The 23,047-nt window shown below is 37.1% G+C and overlaps 1 protein-coding gene across 1 annotated transcript in view; it reads left to right on the top strand.

The window, feature by feature from the left end:
* The first annotated feature begins 333 nt into the window (after nucleotides 1–333).
* Nucleotides 334–23,047, top strand: part of RPS6KA6 (ribosomal protein S6 kinase A6) — a 197,192-nt gene continuing 174,478 nt past the window's right edge. The window contains exons 1-2 of the mRNA XM_068532501.1: nucleotides 334–445; nucleotides 8,580–8,645. The gene's annotated coding sequence lies outside the window, so the exon portion shown is untranslated. The remainder of the gene's footprint in view (nucleotides 446–8,579; nucleotides 8,646–23,047) is intronic.

Below are 23,047 nucleotides of genomic sequence, written 5' to 3'. Positions count from 1 at the left end.
TCTCTGTGGTGAGTAGTTTTTCAAGAGTGTTCTTAGAACAGGCGTGGAAGCCCCAGAGTGAAGGATTAACTTGTCACTGGTTATTCCTGGGGACTGGGGCTCCTTTTTCTCAGTACACTCAAAGAGCTTTCCAGAATTCAACTTTGCTTTCTTTAGCAGCCATTTTCTAATCTCTTTTCTAACAGACAGTTGTTGGTTATTGCTTTCTTTTATTCTTCCATTTTTAAGAAAATGTTTATTTCTGCTATTCAAGCTGATAACCTTGTCAAACATCAATTTTTCTTCCTGCAGAGCACTGGAAGTAAACAGGCAGGTCTTATACATCCCTTGTGAGGACCACTAGGCTGTCTTTTGATCACAGCCAGCCGTTTGAAGTGTGGTTGCTGTTCTAGAGAAGGACACCGGTATTGGCATTCAGAAACAGAAAGACTCAGAGATTAAGCAGGTAATCTCTCTTTGAATCATTATCTTCAAGCATTGTTCTAGTTGTTAAGGTGAGCTGAAAAATGGGCGTTTTCTCTCCCCTAGTCAGTAGGCAGAACTGTTACTAGAATATGACAAGCTGTGCTGATCTTCATGGTGTTGTAACTTTTAGGTACCCCTGTGGGCAGATAGAAAGGAAGGGAGGCATTTCATCAACTGGTACTAAAAGGCCTGAAGCATATGTATGCAAACACATAAACATCCCATTCCCCCTCTGCAGCCACCCCCACCTGCTGCTCCAAGTTACAGCAGCCAGGGGCGGCTTCCTTTCCTCTCCTTCATACATGTGCCCTGAGGCTGACCTCTAAGTGACTATTCTTTCACTCTCAGACTCCTTGTTATTTCTTGTAACACAAATGTTGAGAGAGGGAGAACAACACGTGATTCCCCTAGGGCTCTCAGTATCCTAGGGATGACCCTACCTTTAAGCAAGTTATTGAGCACAGACATACCTAGGAAGACTACCTACCTACTTTTCTTCTCATTCATAATTGCGATATGGCCCTTCTATCTGTCCGTAACTACAGGTATAGCTCAGCTTCTCTCCTGAATCAAGCAACTCCCTAACTATAGAAGTCAATTTGGTAGCTGCCCTAACTTTGATTCCCTTTAGCTCCTGAGTTATGTCACTATTGTTTAAAACTAAATGAGAGCATACAATAATAATATCTGAAAGAATAAGAGAAACTCTCAAAAGTACATCATGTATATAAACAAGTAGTGACTTACACTCTGGAAGAATCTGATTTACATTACCCCACATGGGTCTCATGTTTCAGTTATTAAAACACTGACAGTGCTATTAATTGATGATTTAGATATTAGCTTTATCAAAATGAGAATAAATCAGTCTTTATTTCTCAGACCTTAAAACTTTTGAAAGTTGCTACTGGGTGCACAATCCCCTTCCCCACCTCCCAACCCTCCAGTTTCTTCCTTAAGGATGGTTTCCTGCCTTTGTTTACATACAGTTTGTCAATGTCCTGATTCTTCAAATGTGCCCTCCCTCAAATATTTACACAGTGGATATGGTATGCTCCATTCAGAGAACTGTGTAAGAGCTTGATCTGGACTGTACTGTTTTAAATGACATTAACTTTGTTTTAAATTGCGTTAGCTTTGTCTATTGGTGGTGCTGTTTTCTGTTCCTGGATTTTTTTTCCAGCAGCTACTGGCTTATTGTGCTTACGATCAACAAAAAAAAAAGTTCCAGTGACCACTATATTCATATTGCTGTCAAGGCAGGTCTCCTTGTATAGATAATTTCATAAACTAAGATATTTTGCATTAATTACTTCTTCCATTTCATGTGGCTAGATTTTATCCATCCTTTCAGATTGGCATCACACTCATGTGCTCTCCCTTCCAGTTTTGTCATATGTCAATTTAAAAAGCATTCCTTTTCTATTTTCATTTTGGGGTCCTGATAGCAATGTGAATAAAATAGGAGAGCCTATAACTTTCCACTATTGTCAACAACAAATTAATTAATACATTTGGTGGAATGGTTGGTTACCTAACTATAAATCCTCCTATTACCTCAGGCCACACTTTGTCTGTCTTAACAACAGGAAGATGATGTTTTGTTCAATTCAGATATGCTAGCTATAAGGCATTCATCTAATCTTTCAGACTATTCACACTATCAAAAAAGGAAATGAAGTTAGTTTGGCCCAACTCGTTCTTTGTGAACCCTTGCTAACTTATTGAAGGCGAAATGGTCTCTGTCTTGCCAGTTCGAGTTATCTGGATTTAACAAGGATAAATTATATGCCCTCAGACTTCAGAGCTCTTGTACTGTCCTAACCAACCCCAGAAGTGGAACTAAAATTCCAATCGACAGAGCTCATGTTTCAGGAGCAGCCATTTTTGATACAAAACTGACCCAGAAGTCAGGGTGATAGACAGAAATAAAAGCTGGAAAATTGTGAGAATATGACCTTTGTCTAATAGGAAAGAAAAGGAGAGAAATACTAGTCTGTCACCTTTTTTGTCCATTTTAAGCAATATTGTTTCTTTCTTCTCTACAGTTTGGGTTAGAGACCAGGTGGAAATTTAAAGTATGTGTGTTAATAGGAGGATTGAGGCAGCCTTAAACATCAAAAAGAAGCAAAAGGACTTAAGGCAGCTGCGGTCTAGTAAAAAGAGAGTAACTTGAGGTAAAAACTTGATCTCAAATATGAGACTCTAGTACATATTAGCTAAGTGACCTTGGGTAAGTCATTTAATACTTTTGAGCCCTGGTTTCAGGATTTTTGCTTTTTTTCAGATGGATGGTACCTCATAAAGTTTTTGTGAAGATTAAAATCCTTCCTTCACAAAATATAAAAGCAAAGAGAAACTGTGCTCAACAGGGACTTACTTTCCTGCTCTTCTAATTTTGGGGACTTTTTGGAGTCTTAGTTTGCCATTTTGTAAAGTTTCATTAGTGCAAGATACACATGTGAAACTGATAAAGTGTATAGGAATCTCCATGCCTTTTGAATTGATTGCAAAGCTTGAAATTCAGAGAGCATTATTAATGATGAGTATTTTACTATTTTTTTTACCTTGGAAATTCAAAATGTTTTTTCTATAACCTGAATTTCTTATCAATAACCTCGGTTAGACAAATCAATATTTTTTTCAGTTTTTCAAATTGGAAAGACAAGGTATAGATAAATTGTTTAGATAAGCGGTCTGCAACATGAGCTGTGCAAAACAAGCTATTGGAATATGGTAAGAAAAATAGTATAATTATTTATAGTTACTTTTAACTCACTCTTTTACATTTTCTACTTTTAGTGTAAGTTTCATATATAATTAGATTGATACATTAATATAATTGCCCTACAAATTTAGGGGACACATATCCAAAATTTACTGATAAGGTGTACAAAGTTTAAAGATCAGTGGTTTGGAGGATGAAGAAATAAGATTGGAGAACTTTTGCCAGAAATTCATCATGCCTGAAATCAAATGCCTCTGTTTCCCCTATGAATCTACTTCTCCTCTTGAACTACCTGGTTTTATAAATGATATGATCATTCTCCTAGTTATTAAAACTAGGAACTTAGGAGTCATTTACCCCCTCTCATGCATCACATAAAATTAGTTGCCACGTTCATCATTTCTGAAACATCTTTCATATCAGCCTCTCCCTTTTTAATTCTACTGCCACTGCACTAATTCATGCTTTAGGTTTTTCTTTCTTGTTGTTTGTTTGTTTGTTTTTAACGTGGGTTACTGCAGTATTGTAACAGCTTCCTAACTGCCTCCTTTTCTTTTGACCCAATTTAACCTACCCACTTTTTTGTATGTATGCATGTCTTATCCCTACTATTTAGAGTATGAGCAGGCATGGGCATGTCTTTTATCTCTTCTTATTTGGTGCTTTGCATGTGGTAGGCACTCAAATATTTCTAAGTGAACAAAATTAGATTGGGATTTGTTTTTCTGTCTGGAACTGAGAGTTAGGGTTCAGGCCTTGGGGTTTAGAGCTCACATAATTCTTTCCAATTTATACAGTCAAGTAAGGTTAGAGTTAATCTGGCAGTCTGAAAAAAGCAGTGCTTCCTAAGATCATATTCAGCTATTTATTTATTCTTGTTAGCTACTCTGAAGAATCTCACTTTGTCTGAGAAAAGTATTTCATGAAGAAAATAAGCATTATCATGGATGAAATGCCACTTCTCCTTCCCAAAACACGCTCACAGGGAGCATTCTTTCATTCTTTCTCTTTGTCTTGGAAATCAGTGTTGAATTCTGGGCTGTACTTTTTATTCAACTTCCTACGATTACCTGGGTGAATTGTTACAAATCATAGGTTTGCTATGTTTATAGAAATAATCAGATCTGCCCTCCCTGCCCCCTTTACCTACCTTCCTCCGGCTACCTTATAGAGATGGAAGAAATGTGATCCTACATCTGACATGGCTTAATATTCTTAGAAGAAAAACTCTTTATAAATTCAGAACAATGTGATAAAGTTGCCTCTTGGGAAGAATGCGGAATGAAAATAAGATCGAACTGGATCATTCCTGTATAATTATGAACTTGCATTTTTACCTTGTTTAAAGATCTTCAGAAATAGTGTATATCAAATAGTTTCCATGAAAAGGACTTACTGAATGAATAGATAGTAACACCTATAGTCTTTCATACTCATGTTACAAATACACTTGGTGAATTCTGCCCTCCCTCCCTCTACCTACCCAGCCACCAGCTCTAGCATCTCCCTTCGAGTTCCCCATGACAATTCCAATCCACTTCTGTATGGTATTTAGAATATAAACCATGTTCTTTCTATAAATCTCTCCTGCTTTCATTTTAAGCACTAATTCACATATTTAATATACACATCTTTCATTTCATGTTTCAAGCCCAAGGCTTCTTCCTTTTGTTTTTATCAGATCGTTTTAGCACCAGAGAAACTGAGCACTCAATGTTGATGATGACAGCAGTGGCTTCTCCTTGCTTAAGACTGATTATAGCCAACTTCTTTAGGTCTGCATGACAAAGAGGCTGCTGACATCACCATTGATTGCTCTGTTTCTCCCACACCAAAGCAATCTGTTAAATCAGTGCAAAACTGATTTTTGCAACTGGAAGCTACAAGGATACAATTGGTTTCTAAGCTGCCACATCAATCAGATGTTTTAAAAAATCGTTAGTGAGCCTAGGCGTGATTCATGGATGTGCCCACCCGTGTGATTAGATGATGTGTTCTATCTACATACATTTTTTCCTTGAGGATCATGTAATATGTGCAGAATAAAAAAATGCAGGGAAGTATACCATACTGTGTAGGCTACTTCACGTAGGTTACTTGTTGTGAATCAGAGCAATTGCTATAGCAAATTTCTAAGCAATACTTGACTGTTGAAGAGAGTATGTTCTTTAGGCCATTTTAAGCTGATAAAATCCCAGAGGCATTTTCTTGACCAGCTTCTAATTTGGTGAATTAAATTTTGCCATAGATCTTCTGCTTTTAGTAGTTCCAGCTGAGTAAGGTATAATTCTCTGGAGTCATTAGGGCTTCTACAGTTATCTCCATTTCACACATCCTATCGAAGCTTATTATAACAGTTTGCCTGAGCTTTAACTCTGTCAAATGTACTCCACCACAGAATTAGCTTTGTTATAAAGATGTATGGACAAATTTCTACAACTGTTATGTTTGTGAAGAGTTTTTAGGCTATGGAGAGTACAAATAACTTCATAGTATTGAGAAGGATGGGATTTTGGTTTCTTTCCAGTACTGAGATTTTATGAAACTGTCACTCATGTTAGAAATAGGAATTTATTGTTTTGTAGGCATTTTCCATGTGTATACAGAGGGAACTGGAAAGATTTATATGATGGTAAACAAACTAACTAAAACTTCAGACAACTAGGTAGTGAAGTGAATTTATTCTAAAATTTGGATCCCAAAATCTTATGAGAGCAAACCTAGCTTATGTGACTGGTTTTGGAAAACAAGAACTAATGAAAGACAAGTACATAAATCGTTTCCTGATTGATATTCCTTCCTACTGGCTTCCTGGTGATTTATGCATGGGTTCTTAATAGCTGAGACCCTTGTATAAGGGTCCAATGCTTCATGTTATTTTAAGATCAGCTATACTTACTGCCACTATGTTCACAAGGAGAGGGAGTGCCTTAGTTCTGCCCCTCTTACCTCCTGTTTATGCACAAGGGAGTGTCTCTTCTCTGATCCACAGACTAAGAATTAATTTTATAAAATTAATTAATTAATTAATAAACTAAGAATTAATTTTATAAAAATGACATATTTCATGCAAGGTATTTTCATATAAGCTATAGCCATTCATCTCCATTACAATCCCCATTTCACAGTTGAAAGAAGTAAAGCTTACATATGTTAAGTCACTCATCCAAGGTCACAAATTAATAAAAGGCAGAATTGTTATTGGAGCCCCTCGTCCTCTTGAATTGTTAATGATGAGACTGGAAGAATTTAGCTCTACCTGGACCCAAATACAAGCACCCAGGAAGAAACCATCTCCTAAGAGATGCTCTTTGTTTGTTGCTAATCTGGTGTAAATTCTTCATAACATGAAATCAGTTGCCCAATATTCTTACAGCAATTTGCTTTTGGGATATAAATATCCTGATAACTTGAAATAGTCTCTATAAATGCCACCTTGTAGATTGCACGGGGACATGATCTATAACCAGGATTTATCAACCGTCTAGTTACAAACTGATGCCTGGAAATTTCTCTCCCCATTTACCAAAGCTACATTCTTAATTATTATTTTTATGTAAGTTTTTAAATATATACCTATTGAGAGACAACTGTGGAAAAGCAGCATGAGAGAGACTTGGAATCTGAAGGTCAGATTTTATGTTCTGGCTCTGTTGCTGTGACCTTGCACAAGCTACTTAGTCAATGGGAAACCAAGCTTAAATGATTGGTTGTAATGACTAACAGAGATGATGTTTGTGAAAGGCTTTGTAAACTGTGAAAGTACTATATAAAGTTTAGATAGTAAGCATAATAGCTACATCTGAATATTGTACAAGTGAACAAGTGAACTATGTCAGAGGGTTTGCTTAATGGCCAAATTCTTTGTCTCTTGGCCAGACTTTATTGGTTTGTTGTTATAGTTCCTCCCCAATGCATTTCATGATGATGATGAGAAATAGCCATAGAACTCTTTCATCAGCTTTATTTGAGAGATAATTATTGGTGAACCAAATGTGGTGAGGTCTTGTCTCTTGTTTTAAAATCAACCCTATATTTTTCACGTGTCAGTCTCTCTTAATTTGCTGGTGAATCTTGGGACCATTACTTTTATTTTGGTCAATATAATTTAAGAATCGCCACATATATTTGTAAGTTAAATGTGTGCCTCAATCACGCTTCCTTTTTAAAACAAAATGGCATCTTTTAGTTTTTCTAAAGGATGTATAGTATTTTTATAAATCTCTGAAGAATTTGATCTGAATGTTATTTTCAATGACCATCATCCTAAATCACCAAACCCTTCAGTGTCACTAACCAAGCTATCTGTTTTTAGCCTTAAGATTAATTAGGTGTATGGGCTTCCCTGGTGGCGCAGTGGCTAAGAATCCACCTGTCAATGCAGGGGACACGGGTTCGAGCCCTGGTCTGGGAAGATCCCACATGCCGCGGAGCAACTAAGCCTGTGTGCCACAACTACTGAGCCTGAGCTCTAGAGCCCACGAGCCACAACTACTGAGTCTGCGTGCCACAACTACTGAAGCCCACGCACCTAGAGTCCGTGTTCTGCAACAAGAGAAGCCGCTGCAGTGAGAAGCCCGTGCACTGCAACAAAGAGTAGCCCCCGCTCACCACAACTAGAGAAAGCCGCGCACAGCAATGAAGACCCAACGCAGCCAAAAATAAACTAAATAATAAATTTAAAAAAAAAGATAATTAGATGTAGCTTTACATTTAAAATATTGCCTAAGCCAATATAAATCAGAAAAATGAAACTCAGTTTTCAAGGTGGATTTTGCTCTTAGGTTGTTGTAGTATAATTAAGGAACAAATACACCGTCACCCACTCTTATTTTAGTGGTGTAGAGCTAGTCATTTCCTCAATACTATTATATAGATTATAATCATACTTGCCCTAAAAGGTTTACTTCAAGTGTGACAGTTTGGGGGCAATTTAAATTTTCAATATTTATTATTCCTCTCCTTTGTCTCCATGTGAAAAGCCTATGGTTCAATTGCAGCTTTCAGTTGAGACATGATATTTTGTCATTAGTAGTCTGAGACTTCTGTCTGTTTTGTCCATTCTTATAAGCCGGCAGTCAAGTGTCACCAAAAAAAGCTGAGATTCTTTATAAACCTCTATCCCATTTCCAAATGATTACTAGTAAGTATCCTTAAGTCCTAAACTCCAAACTCACTTTCTCTTTCAGTAGTCCTTACGTTGACCTTGCCAGGTAGATGTTCGTATAAATGAGTCCTTTTTCTTCTCTTCACCTCAAATCTCTATCTTTTCACTCTCTAGCATTTCCACATTCCTTTCTCTCTATGGAATAAGTGTCATTCCTTTATTTACATTGCTAAACCCTATATCCATGCCCATAATTTTACTTTTATTCTGCCTTTACAGGAATTTTGCATCACCTATTATCAAGGTCTGTACACAGGACCAACTTTTGGCCCAATAACAAATCAAGTAAGTGAAGTTTTCTTCCTCCTTCCTTTATTTTAATATCTTCTGCTGCAATCTTGCCCTAAAGGCCCTTTCCACCATAGAGTGTAGTACTCTCAACTAGTAGTCACATTTGTGAATTCAACTGTTAAAGTACTATGGTGTTAACAACTGATAATTATAAAAAGATCAGTGTTTGGCCTTCTTGTGGAATAATTAGATTTCAATTTGGGGATAAAGGACATGCTGAAATCTACCAGCTTTGAAAACCTTTCATTAGTGAATCCATAAGGATGGAATTTCAACCATTAGTTAAAGAGGTAGTTTGGGGCATATGCCTTTCCCAATGTCTCGTAAATCATGCCAGATAGGCAGGCGCCTATTTTGGCTACTTTAAAATCAGCCTTGTTCACCATTCATATTATTCTTGTCACAGTTTGAGTGGGTATTTTCTAGAATTATTTGGTAGATGGTAAATGTCCACATGGTGGAATTTAAAGCAGTGCTGTCTAGTGCTGGTTTTTACAATATTACCTAGAAATATTTTGCAATAGCTCTGGGTATTGGCATGAGCATCTTGTATTAAAAATTCCGCAACAGTTCAGAACCCAGTACTTTCAGATGGCTAATGGGTGTGGATAGCAAATTTTGTCCAGATAGTCTAGTGGGTAACATTTGAATAATTATCCATTAAATAATTTCCCATTTTGTTTAAAGCATGTTGCTTCAGTGCTATAATATTTTGTTGTTTCCTAAATGCTTGCCTAAAATTCCAAAATCTTATAACTGAGTGCCCAACCTCCTAATATTCAACTTGGAGCAGTTGTAATCAGTATAGCTTTTATTGTGGTTCTTCTAGAAATTCTTATTGAACTTAGCATGTGAATACTTTTCTAGACAGGTGACTTGTCTTCCCCTTCTGTCCAGCTCAGCTCCTGCTCTTTGAGGCTGGAGCTTATGTAAAATTCCAATTTTCATCAAAAAGTTAATCGAGGTAATTCATTAACACTTCTTGTAGACAGTGCTGTGACATCCATAATCTCTACTATTATGAGACACAGCTTTCTTTTTTTTTAATTTATTATTATTATTATTTATTAACATCTTTATTGGAGTATAATTGCTTTACAATGGTGTGTTAGTTTCTGCTTTATAACAAAGTGAATCAGCTATACATATACATATATCCCCATATCTCCTCCCTCTTGCGTCTCCCTCCCAACCTCCCTATCCCACCCCTCTAGGTGGTCACAAAGCACCGAGCTGATCTCCCTGTGCTCTGCAGCTGCTTCCCACTAGCTATCTATTTTACATTTGGTAGTGTATATATGTCAATGCTACTCTCTTACTTCATCCCAGATTTCCCTTCCCCCTCCCCGTGAGACACAGCTTTCTATTTGTGGCCTTTAAACTAGGCTATTCTTTCCTCTTTAGTCGCATAACCTTTAAGTAAATACTTAACAGTGAATGACTAGAGTTTAAAATAAATTCACTGTACTTGCTTTGGAATATTTTTAATATTTGACAGATTTGATGATATGTAACTTTTGGAGGAGAACATCCCTGGAATTCTGTCCAATGGAGCTTTAATATTTTTAAATAATCTCATGATAACATTAAGATAGTTTTCTATTACGTCAAACAGTTATAGACTCTTCATCCACAGGCACCAGTTGATCTTTTTTTGTCTTCTTTCATCATTCCAAGCAATAGCTTCATCTTCTGATTCATCAGCTGCAGGGGCGCCTTCATTTACTATTTGGTTAAGTTTCCATTCTTCTGCAACTTCCTGTTTAAAGGCATCGATTTTAGCTGTAGATAGCATGTTTCTTCCACTATGGCTTGCTGCCAATCTGCAATATTTTGTTCATTTTACCTACTTTCCTGTTCTGAATGAGGATGTAAGGGAAGGGGTGGAGGGGAGCTGTAGGGATCCATTGCTGGCCTACCCTTTGTGTTATCAGTTTCCAGTCAAGTGGCTTAATAAGAATAGCATAATTCCATCCCACTTGTCTATTTAATGTCCTGGGAAATGTGACTGGGTGATTAGTTGACTTGTATTTCAAACAATCACCCAGTATTTCCCAACCCCCTCTGAGACTGTTGTACTGGGTCTCTTGAAATCTTTTGTAGTGCCTAATCACTGGGTAGTAACAGTCATTCCACTGTCCACAATTTGAGACTGACTTTTGGTGAAAGCAATCTTTCACTTTTGCTCTGCCTCTTCTTATTTTGGTCATAGTAATCAAGACCTCCAGGAATGAGCCTTCACCATACTAATTTTATTTTCTCTCTTTCGGGATTGTAAAATCATCTTAAAAGGAATAAAATGGCAACCATTTCTTGATGAGGAGCCACTTGTATTTAACTGAAGTTTGTGATGGATGCAGACATGCAGGGAAATATGAGTTGCTAATTTAAAGGATTAGTTACCTCCTGAACCAGATTGTTGCATGCAACCTCCCTCCACTAGGCTTCTCTGTAAATCTTAGAGAGGAACATGTGATTGGAGAAGCTGATCTACATATCAACCTTTCAACCCTTGATCTACATGGCTTGGAGACCACCCAGGTAAGGCCTTGAGATCTACTAGTAGATCATTATCTAATTGTTGGGGACAGTTGACCTAGACTGATTGGACTATAAGATGTTATATTTTGAGAGGATTGTTATTATTATTAATGACTAAGAATCCCACTAATAAAGAAAAAGCAGACGGAAAAAGCCATAGGGGAATAAGAAAGGGTATACTGACTCATTCTGTTCTACCCAAGCTTCTGTTCTTCTCCATAAGGGATTGTGACTGATGATGCAAAGTGGATGGTATAACATCCCTCTGTAAATGATGACTAAGATAATATCTCCAGAAACCTTTATCATTCTCTTCCTAATGAGGGATTCATTCAAAATGTATCCTGAAAAAAAATATTTTAAAATATTTTAAAAGATCATCTCTATTTTCTTTTTAAAAATTAGTTCTCATTTCAACCAAATGATTTTGCCTAGATTAAGTATCAGCAAACGAGTCATGAAACTCCTGAGTGGTAAACCATCAAAGCTTGAAATTACAAATAATAAAATGGATTAAAATGATAAGAGGGTTTCAAGAGTTGAAAAAAAACTTAATAAGAGATAGAAGAGATTATTGCAGAAAAAGTAAAGATGAATAATGAGAATTCCAAAAACAAAGAAGAGAATGATGGTCAGTAGGGAAATAGAGATAGACATTTATTGCCAGGAGAGTTAGAGATTTCTAAAAAAAAAAAAAAAAATATATATATATATATATATATATATATATATATATATATATATATACACACACACACACACATATATATATAGTTTACCAAGAATAGAGGGAAGGAAATAAAATATAGATGCTTCCTCCCTATTTACCCCTCCTCTCCTTTTTCTGGAAGAAAGGAGGGGGAAAATGATTATTCAAGAAGAGAATAAAAAGGAAATGAAGCATCTCAAAGCTGTCAGAATTCAAGGACTACAGACCAGATTGCAAAGAAACTTTTCAATCATTGCTTTGAATGAGGAGATATTAAATTTGAAAATCCAGCAGGGGGAGGGAGATATGAAAACTAAAAGACGGAGAATGGGGTGGGCGGAAAGCAATGGTGCTGGCATATCATGGGGTAACACCATTAGGGAGGAGAGTGAGCAGGGGAAGAAGAATTAACAGCTTCAAAGTTATTGTTAGAAAGCTATTGGATTTTTAAGACATCTGAAATCTTTGGGCTCAACTCAAAACTTTATACTGCTAAAAACTTAATCAAAATTAAGTACCTCTGAAGTTTTGAGCTCCTAGTTTGGGCTCACAAGAAAAATAAACTCTTAATTGGAATCTTATTTAACAGCAATCTACCCACCCCTACAGTATTCACTTAGCAGAGCAGAGCAAGCACTGAATATGGATTGAGTAGCTCAGGTTTTCTAATGATTCAACCCACTGTTAATGAAAATGCATCCCTTTATATGACTGCCTTAAGTGATGAATAATGAACCGCTTTGTTTACCTCTCTCTATACCTTCATATCTGGTTACTGTAAACTGTGCTTTTAGGTACATTCAGAATTAAGGGATTCTGGTTTGTGGACTGCTTTATTCTTAGGTCCTTTTGTTATTGCTGTTCCACAAGTATGAGCCATTTGATTTTCTTTTTTTCCTGCAGCTCTAGAGGGTAGACTTCATTTGTAATCTGAGAAGACAAAGCTAGAGGGGCAAAAATGGCAGTGTAAGGATTCAGTTTGGAGCCTGCGATTTCCTTTGAGAATTGGCACTCTTGTCAACAAGTATTTATTGAACACATAATGCAGATTGGACTTTTTAAAAAGTGTGTAATTAAGACGTGGAACACTTTCTTCTTTTGCCAGCTGATAGAGTTTGAAGTAGCAGGAACAGTGCAGTTAAGTGATTTTCTTCTATTACTCTGTAAGTAGAGGAAAAGAGGTAGGAGTTGGGGGTTGTCAATGAACCAGGCATCCCTATTTTCAATCTAGTATTTCCTCTGGTGGCTCTCTGCTTCTCACTTCAGTCTACTCTAATTCAGCCGAGGACTATACTCATAGAAACAATAAGTAAAATCTAGAAATCAATTAAACATTATATCTACCCCCCCCCAAATGACTATTCCTTCTAAGACCACAGCAGTCTGCCAGATTGGATATCCAAAGCCTCCAACTAAAAGGAAAGCTTGAAACTCATCCATTACCCAAATAGAGAAACTCTTGGAATACTGTTTGTGTATGCACTGAACTTATTGGGATAAAAGTTTGAGACAGGCAATTTGTATGGTTTGTAAAGTATTTGTCAAATCAGAGCTTACACCAGATTTCTAATTTTGATTGCAAATCTAAGAGAGTTTACCTATTGTGGAAATATTTCTTCAAGGGAGACAATAATATTTGCCTTCATGGCCATAATCTTCCCCAGGAATGTTGAACAGGTTATTAATTTTAAAGAATATTTGGATTTCAATCAGTGCGTGCATCAGTAAATGATTCCACATAGCCTGAGTTAGTATATACCGTTCAGAGGAGAAAAACGTTACTCATGTGTGCATTAGCATTTTCATTTTTACTGCAGCAATACATCATTCCTTTTTCAGGATGCTGAGAAATGCTGCTGCAAAATGCACTCCAGACCTCAGGTAAAAGTCCATGACTAGCCTTTAAAAAGCTGCTCATTTAAATACAAATATCAGCTGAAATTCAAGGGAAATATGCTTCATCATCTTTGCCTATTTGTTCACCCTCTCCCAAGAGGATTAATACCTTCTGCTTCTCCTGTGTGATTATCAATTGCAATTTCTGATGCAGTGCTTGGTCAGTAATTAGGCAGATGGGCAGGAAGGGTTCTACTAGTTGACTCCAATGACTCAGAAAAAACAAGTGGCATTGGTTACAGCAGCTGCAAAGAATGATCATTTAGTCTTTGACAATGTGGACTGTAAATGAATGTGTAGGTATGAGTATGAGGGAGAAAAGAGACCTAGAGATAGGGAGATGGAGAGCTAATAGTGATTCATGGCAAGTATAAGAACAGAAGTAATTTTAAACGCAATGGATGACAGACTATAAAATAAGCCCACTTAACTCAATACTAAGGAGAAATTGTTGTGCTTAATGCTGCCAAGTATTTTTCCTTAAAAAACCCTGTTTGGATGATTTGTATGACTTTTCATTTTAGAATTTCTATGATAGGTCTTATATAAAACAGAGCTTAAGCTAGAAAATCTGAGGTGAGGTAATAAAAAATTAAAATTAAAAAAAAAACTTTCCCATCCACCATTTGAGTTAATAACCATCAGGGAGAAAATGGATTTTCTTGACTTGAAATAAACAAAAAGAGCTTTCAGAATTGTGTTTATGGGAAATAATTAAGCAAACTTTGAACTTTAGTGCTTTCAATTGAGCATATGAGCAGTTCTCAAATGGGTTTGGATTCATCCATGGTATTAACATTTTAAAATGCCATCCCTAGCATATATGTAAGTACGTCACAGAGTGTAGCCGAATGATTTGATTAGTGTAGCAGTGAATGGGTCTCTGCAAGGGCTGTACAGAGGCCTCACTAGGCACGTCCCCATTTGGCTTCTCCTTGCAATGCACAGGCACTAATTGGGTATTACCAGGAATGTGGGATTGAAAGGGGCACTGAACCCAGAGTATCCATTTGCCCCTAAGTGCTAACCAACGTGATCCTTTTACTGGTTTACTTATTCTTTCAGTTTATTAAGAAAAATAAAAAGCCAAATGCAGAGGCCTCTTGAGCATATCCATAATTAATAACATAGGTGTCTTTGTCCAGGCACTTAACCACTTGCCAAACAGGGAGAATCACAATGTTAAGAAGGGAAAGAAAGGAGGAGATGCCGCAGGCAATATTTGATAAACTATAGAGGTTCTTTACTTTCACTGATTGTATGTGATAGGTAATAAGGTTTGATAGGTAAGAATAAAAGGAGAGAAAAAGGAAACTATGTGGCTGCTATCAATCTGCAAAGAAGCTCAAGAGATTCTGGTTGGCCTCTGCAGGATGATTTAAGGAGTACTAGAGAAGGCCGAAATCTCTCAAAAGTCTTCCATAGTGCCTGAAAGTATTGCACTTTGGGGTTAAGAAGATGTGGAAGGCTCTTATCACAGTCCTAACTTGCTACCTCAAAGCGGAAACTCATTAGGCTTTTATCATCTATTATCTTAATATGGGTTATTTTCTCAGATCAGTTTCAATTACCTAGCAAATCCTTGAGAGAAAAGAACACAATAATAGGTGAGGGTTGCTAGTGAGAAACAGGAGGAGAAATAGCCAGAGCATAAATGGCTACTCCAGCCAAACAGGTTTGGGTGGGGAACCTGCACAGTCGAGGTGATAATATAAAGACAATGGGGGCCTAGGCATTGTATGGGCAGGGGCTAGAAGAGAAGAGGTAGAGAAAGAAGACATAAGCACAAGGCCAAAAAAGCTTCTCTCTTTTATAGCTTAGCTGAGCATACTAGCCAGTCTAATATACTGTCTTCTCTCTATGGCATCTATTTTTTTCAGCCTTTGTTGAGCAGATGATGGCCATGGTAGTGAAAGAAGACGTTTAGTAATCACAGGCCATCTCCTCACCTTTCTGGTCCTTTTCTTTTAAGGTTGACAGAGAACGAGGAAAAATATAAAACCAGCCTGACTCACAAGAGGCTAGGACATTGTTCTTCCTTGTGGGCATAGAGTATAAAGCTGAGGAGAAAAGTCTTGAGAAAGAGTAGAGTATAATATCAATTAATTGGAAACAATTTTGTCAAAATTTTGAGGTTGGTTAACAGACTTCTTTGTGAAAAGCCACCTGTAGGGGAATAATCAGCTTGCAGAAATTCCATAGTATTAATATTGCCTTCATGTGGAATCTGGCTGTAAAGAAGAGTGGCATTGATAAAGAGCTAGAAGTTGTATACCATGAGTAATTCGTTAGTGTTTTTTAACCCCTACACACTCTCATTTGCAGACTGGAATTAATAAGAAAAAAAAAGACATTGCCTTTGTGTAGTTCTGAATAGAGGATTGGAAAAGACAAAGACATTCCTGTTGTTTTGTTAAAATGCAGGTTCTCATCCTCTAAGCTGGATATCTTTTATTACTATAAAATGAGTCTTTAGTTTATTTGCTTTTTGGAAATAACATTCTATTTGGTTTAAGACTTGGAAAAACTGGAGGGACTCTCCTGAAATAATCAGCAAGATGGAGACTCAGCCCTAACACAATTAAGGCTACTCTGTCCAAAGAAGACAATAATAAGGGATAATGTAGTTGCTGTATACAAGAAAATGTAGGGGGGTTATGTAGGGAAAAGGGAGATGCTGACCACTTGTCTTCTATGACTATGAAATAATTTGCAAAGGGAAAAAACAACTTAATTTTAAAGCAGAACAGATCTTGGTTGACCCAAAAATGTTTTTGAGCATTAAGTCAAAAAAATTCATGGGAATGAAAACTGTGTGAGAAAGATTGGGGAGTCTCTGAGTTCTTGAGGGATAATAATCATGAACACACAGGAATTTGCTGTAATATTCTTTATAGCTTTTTGTTGTAAAATATATATATATATATTTGCCACACCGTGCAGCATGCAGGATCTTAATTCCCCCACCAGGGATGGAACCCGTGCCCCCTGCAATGGAAGTACGGAGTCTTAACCACTGGACCACCAGGGAAGTCCCTGTTATAAAAATATTTTAAAATAATAAAAACAGAATAATGATACCACTGTAGGAGATTATTTTCTTTTTAAAAATTTTCTGTATTTTCTGATAATCCTACAATGAACACTATATTTTTTATAATTAGATAAAAAGTGATTAAACAGTGTTTATGTTGAGAAAAAATACATCTATTTTCTATAGATTGGACATTTTTATATTTCCTTACCAAAACATCTTTGACATTTTTCTCTAGTTTTCATTTGTCTGCCCTCTCCATTTTGTTAAGATTTTTTAAAAAAATTATTCAATAATTTTTTAAGTGCCAATGTACTGTATGAAATGCATGGATACAAATATGACCAAAGCACAGCCTCTAACTTCACATTACTTACAGTCTTATGGGGGATACAGAGGAGTGAATGAAATAATGGGGTAATTATCACAGCAGAGTTGTGAATAGTCGGAAATGGAAACCTAGAGGAGTGAAGTCTTGGAGGGATACTTAATACAAAATCTGCAAGAGTCAAACTGAGTGAGATAAGTAGGAAATGTCCTAAGAAAAAAGAAAGAAAGGAGAGCATTTTAGGCACAGGAGCACTATTTGAAAAAGCAGAGTCTAGAGAATGTTTAGAGAAAGGGCTGACCATGTCTAGAGAATGGTGAGAAGTTCAGTGAAGAAGGAGGAGTCAAGGTTGACATCTAGGTTTCTGGGTTAGGAAAACATTTAGGTTGGTGAGTCCATTTACTGAGAATAGAAACAAAGGGGGAGGAGCCTTTCCAACATTTTGGGGTTGGAGACGGATGTTGATAAATTCAGTTTTGGTTATGTTGAACTGGAGTAGCCTGAAAGAAGTTCAAGTGGAGAAATCTAATAGTTTAGAAAGGAAGTCTGGATTGAGGATGAAGTTTGTGATATATTAACATACAGGAATAAGATCACATGGAGAAGAGAGTGTAAAATGAGAAAAGTTAAGGGCTAAGGGTAGGACATTAAAAAAGACCAATGTTTAAGGGACTTTTGAAGGAAGTAGAGTTCCCACCAAAAAAGACTATGAAGCAATAGCTAGGAGGAAAAGCAAGATACTGTCTTTTTTTTTTAAACACCTTTATTGGAGTATAATTGCTTTACAATGGTGTGTTAGTTTCTGCTTTATAACAAAGTGAATCAGTTATACATATACATATGTCCCCATATCTCTTCCCTCTTGCATCTCCCTCCCACCCTCCCTAACCCACCCCTCTAGGTGGTCACAAAGCACCGAGCTGATCTCCCTGTGCTATGCGGCTGCTCCCCACTAGCTATCTACTTTACATCTGGTAGTGTATATATGTCCATGCCACTCTCTCATTTGTCACAGCTTACCCTTCCCCCTCCCCATATCCTCAAGTCCATTCTCTAGTAGGTCTGTGTCTTTATTCCCATCTTGCCCCTAGGTTCTTCATGACCTTTTTTTTTTCCCTTAGATTCCATATATATGTGTTAGCATACGGTATTTGTTTTTCTCTTTCTGACTTACTTCACTCTGTATGACAGACTCTAGGTCCCTCCACCTCACTACAAATAACTCAATTTCATTTCGTTTTAAGGCTGAGTAATATTCCATTGTATATATGTGCCACATCTTCTTTATCCATTCTGCTGTTGATGGACACTTAGGTTGCTTCCATGTCCTGGCTATTGTAAATAGAGCTGCAATGAACATTGTGGTACATGACTGTTTTTGAATTATGGTTTTCTCAGGGTATATGCCCAGTAGTGGGATTGCTGGGTCATAGGGTAGTTCTATTTTTAGTTTTTTAAGGAACCTCCATACTGTTCTCCATACTGGCTGTGTCAATTTACATTCCCACCAAGAGTGCAAGAGGGTTCCCTTTTTTCCACACCCTCTCCAGCATTTATTGTTTGTAGATTTTTTGATGATGGCCATTCTGTTCCGGTGTGAGATGGTATCTCATTGTAGTTTTGATTTGCAATTCTCTAATGATTAATGATGTTGAGCATTCTTTCATGTGTTTGTAGGCAATCTGTGTATCTTCTTTGGAGAAATGTCTGTTTAGGTCTTCTGCCCATTTTTGGATTGGGTTGTTTGTTTTTTTGATATTGAGCTGCATGAGCTACCTGTATATTTTGGAGATTAATCCTTTGTCAGTTGCTTCATTTGCAAATATTTTCTCCCATTCTGAGGGTTGTCTTTTGGTCTTGTTTATGGTTTCCTTTGCTGTGCAAAAGCTTTTAAGTTTCATTAGGTCCCATTTGTTTATTTTTGTTTTTATTTTCATTTCTCTAGGAGGTGGGTCAAGAAGGATCTTGCTGTGACTTATGTCATAGAGTGTTCTGCCTATGTTTTCCTCTAAGAGTTTGATAGTGTCTGGCCTTACATTTAGGTCTTTAATCCATTTTGAGTTTATTTTTGTGTATGATTTTAGGGAGTGTTCTAATTTCATTCTTTTACATGTAGCTGTCCAGTTTTCCCAGCACCACTTATTGAAGAGGCTGTCTTCTCCACTGTATATTCTTGCCTCCTTTATCAAAGATAAGGTGACCATATGTGTGTGGGTTTATCTCTGGGCTTTCTATCCTGTTCCATTGATCTATATTTCTGTTTTTGTGCCAGTACCATACTGTCTTGATTACTGTAGCTTTGTAGTATAATCTGAAGTCAGGGAGCCTGATGCCTCCAGCTCCATTTTTCTTTCTCAAGATTGCTTTGGCTATTCAGGGTCTTTTGTGTTTCCATACAAAACTACAGGTCAATATCACTGATGAACATAGATGCTAAAATCCTCAACAAAATACTAGCAAACAGAATCCAACAGCACATTAAAAGGATCATACACCATGATCAAGTGGGGTTTATCCTGGGAATGCAAGGATTCTTCAAGTATACGCAAATCAATCAATGTGATACACCATATTAACAAGTTGAAGGAGAAAAACTATATGATCATCTCAATAGATGCACAGAAAGCTTTTGACAAAATTCAACACCCATTTATGATAAAAACCCTCCAGGAAGTAGACATAGAGGGAAATTTCCTCAGCATAATAAAGGCAATATATGACAAACCCACAGCCAACATCATCCTCAATGGTGAAAAACTGAAACCATTTCCACTAAGATCAGGAACAAGACAAGGTTGCCCACTCTCACCACTATTATTCAACATAGTTTTGGAAGCTTTAGCCACAGCAATCAGAGAAGAAAAAGAAATAAAAGGAATCCAAATCAGAAAAGAAGAAATAAAGCTGTCACTGTTTGCAGATGACATGATACTATATATAGAGAATCCTAAAGATGTTACCAGAAAACTACTAGAGCTAATGAATGAATTTGGTAAAGTAGCAGGATACAAAATTAATGCACAGAAATCTCTTGCATTCCTATACACTAATGATGAAAAATCTGAAAGTGAAATTATGAAAACACTCCCATTTACCATTGAAACAAAAAGAATAAAATATCTAGTTATAAACCTACCTAAGGAGACAAAAGACCTGTATGCAGAAAATTATAAGACACTGATGAAAGAAATTAAAGATGATACAAATAGATGGAGAGATATACCATGTTCTTGGATTGGAAGAATCAACATTGCGAAAATGACTCTACTACCGAAAGCATTCTACAGATTCAATGCAATCCCTATCAAACTACCAGTGGCATTTTTCACAGAACTAGAACAAGATAGTGTCTTAGAAACCAAAAGGCAAAGAGGCATTTTGGTAAGAGAGAGAGGTCAATATAACCATTGGATTTAGCAGTAAATTGGTCATTGTAGACTGTGGACATTCCAATGGATCAGCGGAGTGGAAACAAGATTATAGTAAGTTGCAGAGTAAATAAGATGTGTGGACATTGAACCAGTGATTGTAGACAACTCTTTAAAGAAACTTGGCTATTATGCAGAAGCAGTAATATTTCAGTAACTAGAAGAGGACATCAGATTAAAAGGAGTCATGTTTGTTTGCTTGCTTTTTTTAAAAATAGAGACTTAAGCATGTTTCAGTGCTGTTGGGAACTAGCAGGAAGGGAAAGGTTAAAGATACAGGAGAGAAAAAGAGTGAATTTTGGATGGGGGGCTTGATAGAGTGGCAACCCTGAGATATCAGGAAGCAGTAAGATTAAGAACATATGTTATGTGGCAGAAGTGGATCATCTGGAAAGACTGAGAGCTGAGCAGGTATGTTTATAGGTAGTATGGCAGAAAATTTGAGGGGTTCTCATATGATGGTTTTTAATTTCTCCACATAGCAGGAGGTGAGATTGTCTAAAGAGACTACGGGGCAGAGGGGTGGTGGTGGTAGGAAAGATGAGAAGATTTGAAATAGCTGCTAAAAGAGAGGGAGATAGGAGGATAACTGGGTGGCATTGAAAGCAAGTCGAGATTAGAGACAAAGAATTTGCATTAGACCAATTTGTAATTTTCTCCAACAACATTCATGAGTTCAATACAGTAGGGCTAGAGACGTGGGCATTTGGGTTGATATATATTTTGGAATTTACTGTGTGGATGCTACATAAGGACAGTGAATATTAAAGGTGAGGACATTGGCATACTGAAGTGATAGATAATGGGATCTAGGCTGGATAGGGCAGGTAACATAAGGATGGTCTCTTGATTAGTCTACTTTTCCCCTGATTGTGTTTCCAAGGGATATGTAGCCCAAGAAAGCAGGTAGACAGTGGAATTACAGTTTCTGGGTTCTTAACTATGTCAAAACATTAGTAATCTTTATTGCCTAGCAGGACTATTCGATATGTTGTATAGCCTTATCAGAAGAGCAAAGATAAAAATTGAGTCTTGGAAGGGAATAAGTGTCAAATATAAAATACCAATCTTTGTAACTAAGATTTTAGTGGAGAGGCTTGGCAGAGGGAAGTGGTCAATGTGTAGTGATTTCGGATAACAGGGTAAGTAGTACAGTGAAAACATAGGATTTGGATTTAGTGAGATTCTGGAGGCACAATGCAAAATGCTGGTGGTAGCTTTGTATGTCACTCCAGCTGTGGCTTGGGCAGGTGTGTCCAATTGACCTAAAGGCATAAGAACAGTGGAAAAGGAAGAATTTGATAGGAGTTGGTGATTGACGTTATAAAATGGGTAAGATGATGAATTGTAGATGGAAGAATGTTATGAGAGAGAGAGGGAAGGTGGGAGACAGGAAAGGGACATTTATGAGGCAAATATGATGAGTTCTGTTTTGGACTTGAAGAATCTATAGTAATGATTATTAGCCACATAAACATTTTTAGTAAGATGTGTGAGACTGGATATTGCCCAAAGATCTAGCTTTAGCTGTCATCAACACAGATGTGATAGAATCCATGAAAATGAACGAAATTTCTAAGGTAAAGAGTGAAAAAATGTCAGGGACATTAAAAACTACGTCCACAGAAACATGTAGAAGAATAACCAGTGAAGTAAATAAAGAATGAATATGTGGGGAGAAAGGAAAAGAATCAGGATAGATACTGTTATGGAGGTCAGAGGAAGAAAGAGTTTCAAGATAGAGGTGATGGGTAACAATGTGCTGTGAAGAGAGAACGTGGATTTTTTAAATTAATTAATTAATTTATTTATTTTTGGCTGTGTTGGGTCTTCGTTGCTGTGCATGGGCTTTCTTTAGTTGCAGCCAACAGGGTTTACTTTTCGTTGCGGTGCATGGGCTTCTCATTGCGGTGGCTTCTCTTGTTGTGGAGCACGGGCTCTAGGCACATGGGCTTCAGTAGTTGTGGCACGTGAGCTCAGTAGTTGTGACTCACGGGCTTAGCTGCTCCGCAGCATATGGGATCTTCCTGGATCAGGGCTTGAACCCGTGTCCCCTGCAATGGCAGGCGGATTCTTAACCACTGTGCCACAAGGGAAGTCTCAGAATGTGGATTTTTTAAGAAAGAGATTAGTGGTGAACTCTGAGAAGCAGTTGTCCTAGTGAGGTGGGGCAAAGTAAAAATTGAAGTACTATGTATAGGGAGGTTACATAGAAAAAGGAGAAAGTTTATGTACACCATTTGAAAAGTTTGATCATGAAAGAAAAAAAAAAAAGGTGGTAGCTAGAGAGAGCAATAGGATATCATAATAGTTGTTTTCAAGGTTGGGTATACCTATGTTTCCAAAAAGTTGTTAAATATTAAAATATTTAATTATTACATGCATGTTCTGGTTATAAAATCTTCTAGTTATTCTTCAGATCCATCAAGCTGTCGTCCAATGTACAGAGCCAATAAAGAC

Source organism: Eschrichtius robustus, chromosome X, assembly GCF_028021215.1.
Source record: "Eschrichtius robustus isolate mEscRob2 chromosome X, mEscRob2.pri, whole genome shotgun sequence".
Taxonomy (NCBI): Eukaryota; Metazoa; Chordata; class Mammalia; order Artiodactyla; family Eschrichtiidae; genus Eschrichtius; species Eschrichtius robustus.
The sequence above is the reverse complement of the archived record's forward strand: the minus strand, read 5'-3'. Positions and strand labels throughout refer to the sequence as shown.